Source organism: Panthera tigris, chromosome C1 (genome assembly GCF_018350195.1).
Source record: "Panthera tigris isolate Pti1 chromosome C1, P.tigris_Pti1_mat1.1, whole genome shotgun sequence".
NCBI classification, from domain to species: Eukaryota; Metazoa; Chordata; class Mammalia; order Carnivora; family Felidae; genus Panthera; species Panthera tigris.
In genome coordinates, this window is record NC_056667.1 from 72,527,518 (window position 1) to 72,545,843 (window position 18,326).

The 18,326-nt window shown below is 34.3% G+C and overlaps 1 long non-coding RNA gene across 1 annotated transcript in view; it reads right to left on the reverse strand.

The window, feature by feature from the left end:
- The window catches only part of LOC122241480, a 43,119-nt gene that overhangs the window by 8,951 nt on the left and 15,842 nt on the right, over nt 1-18,326 (reverse strand). The window lies entirely within an intron of this gene.

Here is an 18,326-nt window from a genome sequence, read left to right on the forward strand (position 1 = left end):
GTACAAAAGTTGTAAATTTCCTGTTTGAGTTCATTAATAGTGATTAGTTGTTAAATGTAAATCAAAATGAATATACCATTTCCTATCTTTGAAAAATCCATTTATTAACTCAATATAAAAAGAAAATGCATATTTTACTTAAGGGTGTTTTAAGAAACATTTTCAAAGTGTGTTACAAATTAACTTGATGTAGTAACAAAATCAGAATTTACCTAAGCCCTTTGAAAAAAGTGTATTTATCCACAACAGGAATAATTTTATAGCAGAATTATTTAGGCTTTATTCTTGCTTATGAATACTTCATGTTTACATAAACTATAGGAAACATCATAATAAAGTTCTACTTATATCCTGAGACCATTGTTAGGTCCTAAGAATATCATCACCATGATGCCCCATCGGGACAGGGATTTTTTTTTTTTTCAATGCTATATCCTCAGCTTCTAGAATGGTACCTGACACATAGTAGATATTTTGTTAAACAAAATCAACAAATATAGGGGAGTACGGGAATAGGCAAAATGGGTAAAGGGGAGTGGGAAATACAGGCTTCCAGGTATGGAGTAAGTCATGGGGGTAAAAGGTAGAGCATAGAGGGGACAAAAGGAAAAAAATTAATGAATATTTTCATAGCATCAGAGATAACCAAATTTGGCCTGCTACAACAAAAAATAACCACAAAATATAATGTGCATGTGGTATCGTGAGGACCTGATATAATGAAAATAACCACTTAAATGGTGATCTGAATCAACACATAGCCTTTCAGGAAATTAACTGAATTATGTCAATCCAATTTATAACCCTCTAATAAAATGTAAATTCAGCTATCAATATAGCAATAGTGTGATTTTTTTTCTGAGAAATACAGAGAGTAACTGTTATATTAGAAGAAAATCCTTTGTTTCTAGGCAGAAAGATTTCAAAAACTCTTTGAATGTGTGAAAGGAAGAAGCTATATATGATATATCTGGAAAAGTCAGGACAAAAATCATAAAACATTAGTAAACCAAATCCAGAAGAATATATAAAAAATTATTATATATTATGACCAAGTTGAATTTATACCAAGAATCCAAAGATGGTTCAATATTAGAAAATCAACATAACTCATCTCATTAACAGGTTAAAAAGAAAAATTGTCATCTCAATACATAGATAAAAGTATATTATAATTTAACTATCATTCTTCACTAAAAATAAAACCTTTGAGGGCGTTCTGGGTGGCTCAGTCAGTTAAGTGTCCAAGATCATGACAGATCTCACAGTTTGTGAGTTCAAGCCCTGCATCAGGCTCTGCACTGACAGTGTGGAGACTTCTTGGGATTCTCTCTCTCCCCTCTCTCTCTCTCTGTCCCTACCCCACTTGCTCTCTCTCTCTCTGTCGAAATAAATAAATAAATTTTAAAAAATAACTAAATGATACAAAAATAAGTTTAAAAAATGAAACCTTTGAAAACTTTATTAACCTGATATTGTGAGCCTTAATGTCAAATTCTGATCATTTAAAAATAAAAGGGGGCATTAAATCTTCAAGTGAGGATAAGAAATTAGGTACCAGGGAGGTAAAATTCTAAATTCCTAGGAAAATAAATTATTTAAGAGCCTAAAAATCATAAAAAAAAATTATCGTTTACTATGAAAGTCTCAAAGGGTCAGGAGATAATTTGTTTTCAGCTATCTGGCCACTATACTGAGAAATCATTTATAGAACTTTAATAGCCACTGAGGAAAGATTCTTATGTGGTAAGAAAACAAAGGAATAGAAGAATCAATAATTTGAAATAAATATACAAAACTGTAATTATTTGTAGATGACATAGAAAATCCAATGGAATTAACAAATAATTCAATCTAGTAAGAGAATTCTGTAAAGTTACCAGACACAAGGTAAATTTATAAAAATCAACAGCACTGGTCTCACATGTAAACAGCTTAGAGGTCATCGCCCCATTCTCATAACAAGAAAAAAAATAAACAACTGAAAATCAACAGTTCTTTTTAGATTTCACCAGAAAAGTAAGGTCACACCACAACTACTTTCCAGATACTATTAGGAAAATTAGCGCCATATATCTAGTAGAATAAAGTAGTAGTCCCTAATTCATGCTATACACAAAGCACATGCCATATTCACTGGGGAATCCTATCTGGAATGAAGTCTCAATTAGATAAGACAAATTTTAAAAGCTAATAGAAGAAAATGAAGAAAAATACCTGAGTGACCTTAGGGCTTAAAGGATTTCAAAAACTAAAGGCTTGAAACATTAAGAAGGAAAAAAAAAAAAAAAAAAAAAACCATGATGGGTTTACATACATCAAAATTGAGAAATTGTGTTCACAAAGAACATCATAGGCAAAATTAACAGCTGACAGTCCAGAGAAGATATTTGCAATGTTTAAAACCTGCTAAGGAATTAATACATGGCATGTATAGGAAAGAGCTGCAAATGAATAACAAAAGCAAAGGAAGCCTCAATAGAAAAACAGACAAAGGTTATAAGTAGGCAAATCATTGAAAGGTAGTTCAAAGGCAAATAAGTGTATAAATCAGACAAATGCTCTAGAACCAGAGAAATACCAATTGTAACAGTATCAAGATATGCCTTAACATCCATTGGATTAATACAAATTAAAAATCAGGTAGATAATACCAATTATAGGTAAGAAAGTAAAGAAATAAGACTTCTCATCCTCTACTGGAGGAGTGTAACTGAAGCAGTATTATAGAAAATAGTCTGATGGTACTTAATGAATTCAATATACACCTTGTCCAATGTTCTAACAATCACACACCTGGGTATAAAATCAAAGAAACCAGCACACCAATCAAAAGGCAATTCACCACAGTATTATTTTGTAGTTACAGAAAGTTGAAAGTTACTTTAGGTGTCCATCCCTAGGGGAATAGAGAAGTAAATGCAATGGATACAGAATCTGAAATACTATACTACACTTAGCAATAATATAATAGATGCATATACAGCAACAAAATTTATTTTAAACATACACTGTTGAGTGAAAAGGGTTGAAACAAAGTGCGGTCTCAAGACAATACCATTTCTATACATTAACACATAGACATATGCAAAAAAAAATAACACTTTAGTTTACCAGCATATATTACAAACATCATAAAGCCTAAGCCTTTGAAGGAAGGAGAAATGGAAAAGGGTAGTGGATAGTGAAATAAAAATAAGTAAAATTATACAAAGGAGACAGAGGAGTTAAGATGGCAGAATAGTAAGAAGACCCTGGACTTGTCTCGTCCCTCAAACACAGATCAACATCAAGCCATTTTGAACACCTAGGAATTGATCTGAGGATTAACAGTACAATCTGCATAACTTGAGGGAAAGAATGTGGCAGGTACATGGTATAGAGAGGTGAATAGGGAGAGAGAAGAGCCATGGTGCCACAGAGGAGAGGGAACCCTTCTTGTGGAGATGAGAAAGACAAAGGGGAAGAGAGAGCAGCACATTGTGTTTGCATAAGAAAGCACTCCCCCTGGGGCACCTGGGTGGCTCAGTCAAACATCTGACTTCAACTATGGCTCAGGTCATGATCTCATAGTCCATGAGTTTGAGCCCTGTGTTGGGCTCTGTGCTGACAGCTCAGAGCCTGGAGCATGTTTCAGATTCTGTGTCTCCCTCTCTCTGACCCTCCCCCATTCATGCTCTGTCTCTCAAAAATAAATAAACGTTAAAAAAAATTTTTTTTAATAAAGAAAGCACTCTGCCTAAAAGCAGCTAGAGAGAAAGAGTGAAAACACACACAAGAGCCTACAGTCTTTTATAAACAGTGGAGCACAGAGTCTGAAGTTTCAGAGGTCAGGCCCTGGTGGTGCTCGGGTAAGGAAGCAGGGCAGAGCCCTGGGAACAGGCAGCAAGGTCTGAGGATCCCATGGGTCACATGGGGAGACAAAAATGGAAAGTCCTCAAATACATGTAGGTTGAAGAACATCCAACTAAAAAATGAATGGGTTAACCAGGAAATTAAAGAAGAAATTAAAAAATAGATGGAAGCAAATGAAAATGAAAACACAACAGTCCAAAACCTTTGGGATGCAGCAAGGCAGTCCTAAGTGGGAAGTATATTACAATTCAGGCCAATCTCAAGAAGCAAGAAAGGTCCTGAATACACAGCCCAGCCTTACACCTAAAGGTACTAGAATATGAACAGTAAATAAAGCCTAAAGCTAGCAGAAGAAGGGAAATAATAAGGATTAGAGCAGAAATAAATAATATATAAACAAAAAAATACAGGAGAACAGATCAATGAAACTAAGAGCTTACTCTTTGAAAGACAACAAAAATGATGAACCCCTAGCCAGACTTACCAGAGAGAGAGACAGAGAGAGGGAGAGAGAAAGGACCCAAATAGATAAAATCACAAATGAAAGAGGAGAGATCACGACCAACACCACAGAAATATAATTAATTATAAGTGATTACCATGAAAAATTATATGCCAACAAACTGGACCATCTGTAAGGAATGGACAAATTCTTAGAAACTCACAAACTACCAAAACTGAAACAGGAAGAAATAGAAAATTTGAACAGACCCATAACCACCAAAGAAATTGAATCAGTAATCAAAAATCTCCCAATAAACAAGAGTCCTAGGCCAGATGGCTTCCCAGGGGAATTCTACCAAACATTTAAAGAAGAGTAAAGGGGTATCTGGGTGACTCTATCAGTTAAGCATCCAACCCTTAGTTTCGGCTCAGGTCATGATCTCAGTTTGTGAGTTCAAGCCCCACATTGGACTCTACTCTGACAGTGCCAAGCCTGTTTGGGATTCTCTCTGTCCCTCGCTCTCTGCCCCTCTCCCACTATCTATTTCTCTCTCTCTCTCTCAAAATAAATAAATGAACACTTAAAGAAGAGTTAATACCTATTCTTTTCAAATGGTTCCAAAAAATAGAAATAGAAGGAAAACATCCAAACTCATTCTATGAGGCCAGCATTACTTGATTCCAAAACCAGACAAAGACTCCACTAAAAAGGAGAATTACAGGCCAATATCCTTGATGAACAGGGATACCACCTTCACTCCTGTCAGAACGGCTAAAATTAATAACACAAGAAACAATGAGTGTTGACAAGGATGCAGAGAAAAGGGAACCCTCTTGCACTGTTGGTGGGAATGCAAACTGGTGTAGCCACTCTGGAGAACATTTTGGAGGTTCCTCAAGAAACTCAAAATAGAACTATCACATGACCCAGCAATTACACTATTAGGTATTACCCAAAGGATAACAGAAATACAAATTCAAAGGGGTACATGCATCCCAATGTTTATAGTAGCATTATCAACAATAGCCAAACTATGGAGAGAGCCCAAATGTCCATGGACTGATGAATAGATAGAAGAGATGTGGTGTGTGTGTGTGTGTGTGTGTGTGTGTGTGTATATATACACACAATGGAATATTACTCAGACATCAAAAAGAATGAAATCTTGCTATTTGTAACAATGTGGATGGAGCTACAGTGTATTATGCTAAGTGATATAAGTCAGTGAGAGAAAGCAATACCAGATGATTTCACTCATGTGGAATTTAAGAAAACAGATAAACATAAGGGAAGGAAGGGAGAGGTGAGAGGGAAACAAAGCACAAGAGACTCTTAATGATAGAGAAGAAACTATGGGTTGACAGAAGAAGGTGTGTGAAAGATGAGCCATATGGGTGATGGTATTGAGGAGGGTACTTGTTGTGATGGGCACTGGGTGTTGTATGTAAGTGATGAATCACTAAATTCTACTCCTGAAAACAGTATTTCACTGTATATTAACTACAATTTAAATTGAAAATAAAAGGTAGGCCAGAAGGCATCAAAGACAACTTTGTCATCCTTATAATTTTGGCTGGTCCCCAGAACACAAACATCTATATAGGGCCAGCCTGTTCACAATATTAATTTTGTTTTAATTGTGTTGCTAAAATATTATGCTCCGAGGCAATAGAAAAGGGTACCACTTCAAAGAAATGATAGAGGAGCCATGCTCCAGTGATGATAGGTTATCCTCAACTAAGGAAAATTATTAATTGAATTTTATACCTGACCTCTAATTGAAATGAAGAAACTAATAATAATTAAAAAAAACTAAAACTCATAATAATAACAAAGAAGAAACCCTATCAAAGCAATTCATCATATTAATAAATTCAAGGAGAAAAAATGCTGAATATCTCCAGAGATGCAGAAAAGGCATTGGATATATTCCACCACCTATCTGTGATTTTTAAAAAAGAAAAACTTGGCACATGGGTGGTTCACTCAGTCGAATGTCCCACTCTTGATTTCAGCTCAGGTTATGATCTCACCATTTGTGGGATCCAGCCCCACATCAGGCTCTGAGTTGACAGACAATAAATAAGTAAACATTTTTTAAAAAGAAAAACTTGCAGAACTGGTTTTTGAAAGGAACAAGTATCTAGACAGTTATTTTTAATTAATTAATTAATTAATTAATTGTTTAATTTACATCCAAGTTAATTAGCATATAGTGCAACAATGATTTCAGGAGTAGACTCCTTAATGCCCCTTACCCATTTAGCCCATACTCCCTCCCACAGCCCCTCCAGCAACCCTTTCTTTGTTCTCTGTATTTAAGAGTCTCATGTTTTGTCTCCCTCCCTGTTTTTATATTATTTTTGCTTTCCTTCCCTTATGTTCATCTGTTTAGTATATTAAAATCTTCATATGAAGTCATATGATATTTGTCTTTCTCTAATTTCACTTAGCATAATACCCTCCACTTTCATCCACATAGTTGCAAATGGCAAGATTTCATTCTTTTTGATTGCCGAGTAATACTCCTTTGAATATATATACCACATCTTCTTTATCCATTCATCTGTTGATGGACATTTGGGCTCCTTCCATACTTTGGCTATTGCTGATAGTGCTGCTATCAACATTGGGTTGCATGTTCCCCTTTGAAACAGCACACCTGTATCCCTTGGGTAAATACCTAGTAGTGCAATTGTTGGGTCATAGGGAAGTTCTATTTTTAATTTTTTGAGGAACCTCCGTACTGTTTTCCAGAGTGGCCACACCAGTTTGTATTCCCACCAGCAGTGCAAAAGAGATCCTCTTTCTCCGCATCCTCGTCAACATCTGTTGTTGCCTGAGTTGTTAGTGTTAGCCATTTTGACAAGTGTGAGGTGGTTTCTCATTGTGGTTTTTCCCTGATGGTGGTATTCCCCTGATGACGAGTGATGTTGAGCAGTTTTTCATGTGTCTGTTGGCCATCTGGATGTCTTCTTTGGAGAAGTGTCTATTCATGTGTTTTGCCCATTTCTTCACTGGATTACTTGTTTTTTGGGTGTTGAGTTTGATAAGTTCTTTATAGATTTTGAATACTAACCCCTTATCTGATATGTCATTTGCAAATATCTTCTCCCATTCCGTCAGTTGCCATTTAGTTTTGCTAATTGTTTCCTTTTCTGTGCAGAAGCATTTTATTTTGATGAGGTTCCAATAGTTCATTTTTGCTTTTGTTTCCCTTGCCTCTGGAGGAATGTTGAGTAAGAAGTTGCTATGACTGAGGCCAAAGAGGTTTTTGACTGCTTTATCCTCTAGGATTTTGATGGTTTCCTGTCTTACATTTCAGCCTTTCATCCATTTTAACTTTATTTTTGTTCATGGTGTAAGAAAGTGGTCCAGGTTCATTCTTCTGCATGTTGTTGTCCAGTTTTCCCAGCACTTGCTGAAGAGACTGTCTTTATTCCATTGGATATTCTTTCCTGCTTTGTCAAAGATTAGTTGGCCATATGCTTGTGGGTCCATTTCTGGGTTCTCTATTCTATTCCATTGATCTGAGTGTCTGTTTTTGTGCCAGTACCATACTGTATTGATGATTACGGCTTTGTAATACAGCTTGAAGTCCGGAATTGTGATGCCTCCAACTTCGGTTTTCTTTCTCAAGATTGCTTTGGCTATTCAGCTCTTTACTGGTCCTAAACACATTTTAAGATCATTTGTTCTAGCTCAGTGAAGAATGCTGTTGTTATTTTGATAGGGATTGCATTGAATATGTAGACTGCTTTGGGTAGTATGGATGTTTTAACAATGTTTGTTCTTCAAATCCAGGAGCATGGAATCTTTTTCCATTTTTTTGTGTCTTCTTCAATTTCTTTCACAAGCTTTATATAGCTTTCAGTGTATAGATTTTCTGCTTCTTTGGTTATGTTTATTCCTAGGACTTATGGTTTTTGGTGCAATTGCAAATGAGATTGATTCCTTGATTTCTCTTTCTGTTGTTTCATTATTGGTGTATAGGAATGCAACCAATTTCTATGCATTGACTTTATATCCTGAAACGTTGCTGAATTCATGGATCAGTTCTAGCAGTTTTTTGGCAGAATCTTTTGGGTTTTCCATATAGAGTATCATGTCATCTGCAAAGAGTGAAGTTTGACTTCCTCCTGGCTGATTTGGATGCCTTTTATTCCTTTGTGTTGTCTGATTGCTGAGGCTAAGACTTCCAATACTATGTTGAGTAACAGTGGCAAGAGTGGACATCCCTTAGACAATTCTTTTTTTTTTTTTAGTGTATTTTTTTTTTATTTTTTTCCATCTCTGCTACAGAGTTATTGTTGTTTTGGGTTTGATTGTGTTTGTTTGTTTGTTTTTTAGTTTATTTACTTTGAGAGAAAGAGAGCACATGGGAGCATAGGATGGGCAGAGACAGTAAGACAGGGAATCCTAAGCAGGCTCCACACTGTCAGCGTGGAGCCCAACACAGGGTTCAATCCCATGAACCGGGAGATCATGACCTAAACCAAAGCCAAGATTTGGACACCTAACTAACTGAGTCATGCAGGTGCCCCAGACATTTCTATATCAAGCATCATGATTTTTAGGAACCATGAGAAGCATTCTTATGAATGTCAAAAATGCACCAAAATACCTGCTAGCACTGCTCCTATTCAATATTATGTTGGAGGCACTAACCAATGTAGAAAAACAAGATAATGAGTAAGTATGAGTATTAAGCGACAAAATTTTCGTTATTTTAAAACCATAATCATCCTCATAGAAAATCCTGAGAGAATACCAAAACTATATGCATATGAGAATTCAATATACAAAATTCATTAATATTCCTAATTCCTAATTATTATTCCTAATAATTAAGCCAATATTTGGAAACAATAAATTTTAAATTCTCATTCACAATATAAACAAAACCATAAAATACCTAAGGAAAAAAATCTAACTAAAAATGAAGAAGACTGTTATGCAGAAAACCATAAAATTTTATTTACTTGAAGAAAAATTTTAAAGATCTGAATAAATGAAGAAACACATCACATCCATGTATTACTCAATATTACATCACATCCATGTATACTCAATATTAAGAAAAGTTTAGTTCTTGAATTATGATTATATATAAATTTTGACAGCTTAATAAAAAAACAATTTAAAGACACTAAAGTTTATGATAATAGGAAGCAGATATTTTCAGGCTCAAAAAAGGAAGGGGGGCTGGGAAAGACATCAACAATTCAACAACAAAAAATGGGCAAAGGACATTCATAGAGAAGGAAAATGAAAAGGCCAACCACCTTAGGAACAGAGTCTCAATCTGGAAGGTAATCAGAGAAGTGCAGATTAAAACAAAACAAAACAAAACAAAAACACTAATTCCACCCAATAATAATTTTGATGAAAATGGGAGGAAATAGACTTTCTGCTAACAGAAATTTAGTTGCATTTAGTAAAATAAAAAAATATGTGCACATTTATAGGAGATCCCCCTAAAGAAACTCTTATATTTGTGTTCCAGGATACATGAAGACATTCAGTCCACCATGGCTTTTAACAGTGAAAACAGGAAACAATCTAAGTGTCCATCAGTAGGGGACTGGACAATTAAATGTGCTGTATTCGTGAAATGGGCCAATATAACAGCTAAAAAAAATAAATCATATCTATTCCCAATCTATACTGAAGAGATTTCAAATATATGATAAGTAAGGAAAATTGCACAAAGATAGGTACAGTATGGTATCATGTATATAAATTAAAACCATACAACATATACTATATTTGTTTGTAAGCACAGATAAGTAAGAGTATTTTAAAAGTTGTTTAGGCATAATATACATTAAACTCTTCATAGAGGAAGCTTTCTCAGAGTTAGAAAGGTGAATTGGAATGGGGGTGTTGGTTTAGTTCCCTAAGGCTTAAGCATAAACAGTAATGTTTTAGCCTTTTTTAAGAAAAATATAAGATATAATAAAAAATTAACAATGTTTAATTCTTAATCAGAGCAATAAAAGTATTGTTATACTATTCTTTGTATTTTCCTGAATTTGAAAAATTTCTGAAAGTGTAAAAGAAAAATCTATTTCATTCCAGCCCCATTAAATAAATACGCAAATATTTTTTTAAATATAAAGTTAAATTAAAGACATTAGTTAGTGTGCCCACATTCCTTGATCCAGTTCTGGATACAAAGGCATACCGTATGGTAAAAATGAGGGAAATAGTCTACAACATGACTCTAACCAAGATTTGTGTATCCTTACTTTGGTAGGCAATGGAAACTACAGATGTTTGAGCAAGTTATGATATGGTGTGGCTGTACTTTTAGGAGTATTCATCTTTCAAACTTGTGTAAAGGAGACTGAAATGCAAAGATTATTTGGGAGGCTATTAATGAGAAATCTAAGCAAGAAGTAATATATTAATATTAATAAATGATGATTAGTAATAAACATGGAAAGAAGATAGTAAATCTCATTTCTCTCTCTACCTCTTTTATTATAATACCCAAACACCAAAGGTACTTAAAAAATGTGGACTAAGTACAATCTTAATTCTTATCTCCTCAATGGAAATATTCTCAATAATTTTGAAAGTTAAATAATTATCTTTGCATGTAAATTATCCATAAATTTTAAGTCATTCAAGTATGATTTTGATCTTGTTATTCTACTGACCAGTAATATATTCATCTATCATGACCAAAATATCAGGGGTTTTTTTACCCATAGTATTCACAAAATTAATATCTGTTGTTCTCAGATTGAGACATTTATAGCAAAAGTAATAAAAAGTATAATTTATTGAACCATAACTTATTACATGGCAAAAAGTGGTGGACACCTTCATATATTTACCTATTTAACCTTTACTTTAGCACTGTAAGCAAGAATTATATTATATCCCCACTTAACTGATAAGAGAACTGAGGTTCAAATATATGAAATAACTTGCCCAAGATCAGACTAAAGCTAAATGTTGATACTGAGATGTAAACCAAAGTCTGTCTAATTCCAAATCTATGCTCTCTCCATTCCCTAATCTCTTCTTAATCTTAATCGATTTTACCAAACAACATCATTTATTTATCTGTCACATACACAAATTCCTGAGTTCTAAGTGGCAATGAGTATTGACAAGTCTCCATTATTAAAATATCTTTATAAATAAATACTTATTTTTATAAATAAGTAATTATGATACATTATGCTATCTCTTTTAGAGTTTTTAAGAACAGCTACTTAACCCCTTCAAACTCCAGTTCTTGAAATGGGGTTAGTAATATTTTTTATGTCACAGGATTGCTTTATTAATTGAGCTACTTGTAGTCACTGACCTAATTTGTTAATTGAGATTAAATGAGAGAAAATATTTTAGCATTTAACAGTGTTCCACATGTAGTTAGTGCTGACTAATATTATCAGCCACTATTATCTTATTATCATATTTTATATATATTTTATTACTGATAGAGTTCGATCCTTTGATAATCCAAAGTCTCCATAACCTTCGACAGCACAGGAGAATCACATACTTGGTACTCAATATATAATCATGCAGCATCAACAACTTCAATTTCAAAGGTATCTACAAAAACATTCTCTCTCTTCATTAAATTAAAAATATGAGAATCATCTAACAGCTCAACCGAACACTGGAATCATAATTTTATAGCAATTAATTTTTTAGGTTAGCCTGACATCTAGTGGAATGATTGTAGCCACCCAAAAAGATTTAAAATACATAACTTAAAGAAAAATAACTAATAACTTCTGTTAAAGACCAATATGTGATATAAATGTTTTAAATAAAAAAGGAAAATCAACTTGAGTACTGACTTATTGTCAGGCATTATACCAAATGCTTCCATATACCTTATCTCCCTCATTCATCTATTCAAAGTAAGTATTTAGTGCCTGCTACATACTAGGCACTTATACAGAATCTTTTTTAAGTGGATATGATCCTTGTCCTTTTGGAGTTCATAGACTAGTAAAGAATAAGCTATGAAACAAATAATTATGTAAATTATTAAAATTGTAAGTTGTGTTTAGAACTATGAAGGACTTTAGAAGAGAATCCTTAATTTAGTAGGAAGTTCAGGAAGGGCCTCTTTGGGGAAGGGATATGTGAGCCAACTTCTAAAGTAGCAATGGGGATTTAAGACAGAAGGAAAAGCATGTGTCCAGGTCCTGAGGTAGGAAAAGGTTTATTGCCAAAAGATTTGAAAAAAAGGTAGCGTGACTATAGTTGTAAGGGAAGTACACAGTACCCGATCAGCTTAGAGAGGTCTGTGGTGGCCATATCAAGCAGGCACTGTGAAAGAGTAGGCCCAGTTAAGGATTTATGATTTTTTTTATTTTATCATATATAATGGAAGCCATCTGAAGTTTTTAAACAGGAAGAGATATGTAATGAGTAATAGGATTGTATTTTTTTTTTAATGTTTATTTATTTGGACACAGAGAGTGGAGAGGGAGCCAGAGAGAGAGGAGGGAGCAAATCCTAAGCAGGCTCCAAGCTGCCGGCACAGAGCTGATGCAGGGCTCTATCTCACAAACCATGAGATCATGACCTGAGCCAAAATCAAGAGTTAGACACTTAACCGATTGAGCCACCCAGGCGCCCCAAATAATAGGGTTTTAAAGGAACACTATTGCCCCTACAGGGAAATGAAATGGAAGGAGATGAATATGAATGTAGGAAGAACAAATACGACCCATTGGGAGAGAATTTCAACAGTGCTAACAATAGATGGTTTGGGCTCAGACTACAGTGGTTACTATCAAGATATATTTTGAAAGTAGATTCAGATTCTGGTGATGAATTGGATATTGGAAAGGAGCTAGATAAAAACTGAGAATACACTGACGGTTGATGCGGGGTGGGAGGGAGGAGAGGGTGGGTGATGGGCATTGAGGAGGGCACCTGTTGGGATGAGCACTGGGTGTTGTATGGAAACCAATTTGACAATAAATTTCATATTTAAAAAAAATGGAAAGGAGCTAGAAGTGAGGAACAAGAAATCACTGAAAATACTCCATTATTTCCATCTTGAACAATTGAATAGGTAGAGGTATTGAGGTGAGAAAGAATGAAGAAAGATTTGAGAGTGAAACCAAGCCTTATCAAAGAATAAATAACTCAGAGACATTTATCTATCTGCAAACAAATTTTGTTACATAGAGGGAGACAGTCATTAATTAGATTGTTGGCAAGGAAAAGCAAAGAACTGTACTTCTGAGAGAAAAAAATGCAGACAGTCTAGGAAAACTGAGTCTTGTTTGCACATCTTTAGAAATAAACTAATTAGCTGGTAGCAAAGAGGTCAGTCTAGGCAGTCTGTGCTTGTAAGGTTGTCCAGGGATAACACACAAAACAGTTTCAATTGTGTTCAATTTCCCCCAAACCCTGGGAGATTGGTGTGGAGCACACGTGGCAAGCTGTCCAAAGGTAGTGTCTACTGAGGCCTTTTAATTTGCCTTCGATGAGCTAGACATGTATCACTTCCCTCATCAATATTTCTCAACTCCCTCCTTTGGGTCAAAACAAACTCCAGAAGATGCAAATTTCACCATGAGGGTTTCAGATCCTTTTCTGACTTGGTATTATCAGTTGTATGTCCACTTAAGATACTGGATGTGAAACAACATTTGAGATTTCTAGCTTTGATTCTATTGATCTGGCTGACCAGTTAAGCCAGGAAACAAATCACACAGAATTTGCAGGACAGGTTACAGATTTTCCTCTTTATTCTGATAATATTAACACTAAACGTTTGCAATCAGGAGAAAAACTGGATTAGAATCTGAATTTATAAAATTTGGAAAATGTTATGATATTTATGAGACAATTGGAAAGTTGCTCACTGACCAGCTACTTGCTAATATCAAGGAATTATGGTTAATTTTGTTTTAGGTATAATAATGGTATTATGGTTATGTTTTACCAAAAGAAGGAGTTCTTATTTTCAAAGATTTACATGTTGAAATATTAATGAAGTAAAAATAAAATTAGGAGTCATCTCTGTATAGATAGTTATACATGAATGAGGCAATTATCTGTGGTATAAAGTGAGAAGAGTCAAGGAATAAGGATGATGCTTTTGAAGAACTTTATCTATTAAAGACTGGAGAGGGGCTCCTGGGTGGCTCAGTCCGTTTAGTGTCCGACTCTTAGTTTTGGCTCAGGTCATGGTCTCACGGTTCATGACTTTGAGCCCTGCGTTGGGCTCTGCACAGACAGCATGGAGCCTGCTTGGGATCCTCTCTCTCTCTCCAAAAACTAAATGAACTTTAAAAAAAAGAAAAGAAAAGAGAAAAAAAGGCCACAGAGATGAGGATAAGCAAAGAAACTGAAGGGCACCTACTTGAGCAGTAGAAGGAAATCAGAGGAGTATTATATGACAGAAGCCAAAGGAAGAGAGGTTTCGACAAGCAAATAATGAACACAAAGTACTTAACAAAGTGGCTGGAATATGGTGCTCACTAAATATTGCATGTATTATGATGGTGAACGAGAAGGAAGTGGTGCAGAATACCAAGCAATGGTGAGAGAACAAGACAGAGACATCACAGAGAGTAATTTTTGTTGGGTGAGTGGGGAGGAGTACATTCAGAGTAGGAGGTTAAGTGGGAGGTACAGACATTGAGACACTAATCAGAGATAATGCTTTTAAGATCTTTGGCTGACATGGGAAGAAGATAAATAAGGCAGTGGTTGGAATGAGGCTGTGAGAATGAATAGAGGCAGTGTTTGATTTTGTGGCAATTTGGGAAGAGTTTAAAATGTAAAATGGTAAGGAACTAGTAGAAGGGGTGATATATATGAAAGAATATATATATATTGCTTATATATATGTATATAAGAAATATATATATTCTATATATATCATATTTATATTATTATTATATTACTATTTATATTATATTATTATAATATATTATATATATTTATATATAATATATAATAATATAATACATATATAATATATATATTTCATATATATATATATTATATATATATATATATATATGAAAAAAAAGGGATAAATGTATGAGTCCCAAAAAGATGAGAGAGGTAGGATCCAGAACACACAGCGAAAGGACTGATCTTCAATGGGCAGAAGGACATCTCTTTTATTCTAACAGGTGAGAAGAAGACAGGATGGGAGCAGATGTAGGCAGGCTGGAAAGATGTTCCCATTCACCCTTCTCTAGGAAAACAATTCTCTGGCACATATTCAGTGGTGTTTTAGTATGGAAATCTGTGGAATTTTCTGTTCTCATTTTCTGGTGCGATGTTTGATATTGTAGATCATTCTTTTTCTTAAAACTCTCCTGCCCTTTAAAATATATTTCAAATCGACAAAAAAAAAAAAAAAAAAAAAAAGCCTTAATATAATGAACGCCTATATACACTAGCTTAAGAAATACAAATGAAGGTCCAATTCTATTCTCTTACCTTCTCCCATGGATAATCACTATTTTGATTTAGGTGTTTCTCATTCCCATGCTTTAATACTTTTACCACTTTCTGAACTGCACATGTATCATATGTACATAATATATATGAATACATCTTTAAACAATGTATAGTCTTGATGTGAATATTTTAATCTTTCAGTGACAGTCTGGGAGAGGAAGATTTTCTGTCTTTGTCTGAGAAGTGCCATTGTTTGGCACCCTGAAGTGACGGTTTAGTTGCATATTCTAAGTTTATTAGCTTTTCCTCAACTCTTTGAAGATACATTTAATTAACCTCTGGCTTCTACTATTGTTCTTGGGAAATCTGTTGCTGCTCTGTTGCTGATCTAATAGTTATTTTTTCATGGGTAATCTGTCTTTTATATGACTCTTTTCTAAATTTTATCTTTGCCTTTGCTGCACTACAATTTCACTGCAACACGCCTAGGGTGTACTTTTTTATTTACTCAGCTTGAGACTCCATGACTTTGAAACATGATTTCATCAGTTCTGGGATATTATCAACCATTATCTCATCAAATTTCTCATCTTGCTTTCTGGAAATTTTGTTGGATAATATATTGAACTTCCTCAGTCTACCCTCAGGTTCTTAATTCATACTTTTCATTTCCTATTTCTCCATGCTGCCTTCTGTATAATTTTGTAAGAACTCTCTTGCATCTACTCATATCTCTTCATCTGTATCTAATAAGCTATTAATCAGTCCATAAAATTACTTTAAATGGATATATTTTAAATTTCTGGATGTTCTTTTTTAATCCATCCTTATTTTCACACTCTTACTATTTTCTTTAGGTTTTAATTGTCCTTTCCCTCTCACTCTGTATATCTCCTAATGGAAACATCATCTATCACATCTATGCAAGTGACTCTAAACTCTGTATCTTTAACCCAGTGTTCTTTCTTAAGCCTTAATTATCTATTTCTAATTGCCTTCCAGACATTATTAGATTTCTTGTGTCTCGTGCGGTGAGGTTTACCTGACACTTCATGTGTAGTAATGATGTGTCCCTTCTATGATTTGCCAAAGCACTTTTCTGTTCTACTCAATTAATACTTGGCAATACATAGCTTCACAGTGTAGGTTTTCTTTGCATGTGAATAAAACCAGATTGTAAGCCCTCAGAACACAAGGATCATGTTCTGTACTTCTTAGCAAGACTTCTGGATATCCTTAACTTCACTGACCACTTGAATGCCTTCAAAGCTAGACTTTCTTAGACTTGACTTTCCATAATATCATATGTGTGCCTGTTCTTTGGCAGAAGGACAATCTTTTATTGGTTGGTGTCCATTAAATTTATCATAGGGATTGCTCATAATAGGTTTGCTAGTTGATCTGATTGGTAAGCAACAGAAAAGTGGGTCCTTTTGAAATTTTCCTTGGGAACTTAATTTAAACTTATACCACTTCATTTGATGATATTGTCTCCTTCCTCCCATACCTCAAAGCATCAGTAAATAACTGATATGTACCCTTCAGGATAGGAAGTTTATTGCTAGTGTGAGTCACATTAACCAAACTGACAACAATGTGAGCCAACCTGTTATTTTACTCTTCCTTTTTATCTTCATCCCAAGTCACAAAGTAATACCACTAACTAAAGTATAAAATAAAATTACAACCAAGTCTTATTTTATAGTGGAATGAATATTAAGTCCTCCCAGTGAAAACACGGGCATAAAGGGCAAGCTATTTCTAAGAAACACTTTAAAAGAGAATAACATTGCTACTAAACTAGCACTTTATTCAGGATTAATGGGTGTGGTGAGCCAAATTATTCCAAAATCCTAAGCATAATAGGAAAGAAATTATGTCATTTTGAGGTGAAGAAAAGTTTCGGCTTGTTGGCTAGTATCTATGGCAAGCCATGTGGATTGCATCACAATTTTTCATTTGAAATGTAATGCAGATTTAAAAATTATATTAATTCTTAAACATGAAATACCAAACAAAATTAATTCAATTCCTTATTCTCACATAATAAGTTTTTGAGAAGAGGCTGGAATTCTGGTGGGTTTTTTTTTCTTTTTTCCTCTTCCTCTCTGCCTTTTATACAATGTATATATTTCTGTTGTAAAACACTAGAGCAGTTTTTAAGTATATATGATTAAATATGAAACTTCCCCTTTATCCTGCTAGGCCCTTCCCACTCTTTGTCCCTTTTTCTGTGTGTACCATTCTGTACTAATGTCGGCATATGAATAAATAAACCAAATCACACTGTATGTATACTATATGACTTACTTTTTCCCCTTAACAATATAACTTAGAGATTTTTTTCCATTTTAGTATGTTTGTCTCCATAATTCTTTTAACAATTGTACAGTAGTCTACATTATGAAAGCACTACAAGTCATAAAACCATTTCCTTACAGATTAACATTTAAGTTGTTTCTGAGTTTTTACTACTAAAACCAGTATTGCAAAATAATATTTGTATCCTTCTCTTTGTATAAATATGTCTTTGGGTAGATTCCTGTAAGTGGAATTACTGAGTCAAAGAGCTTATATATTGTAGATTTTGACAAACATGCAAATTACCATTCCA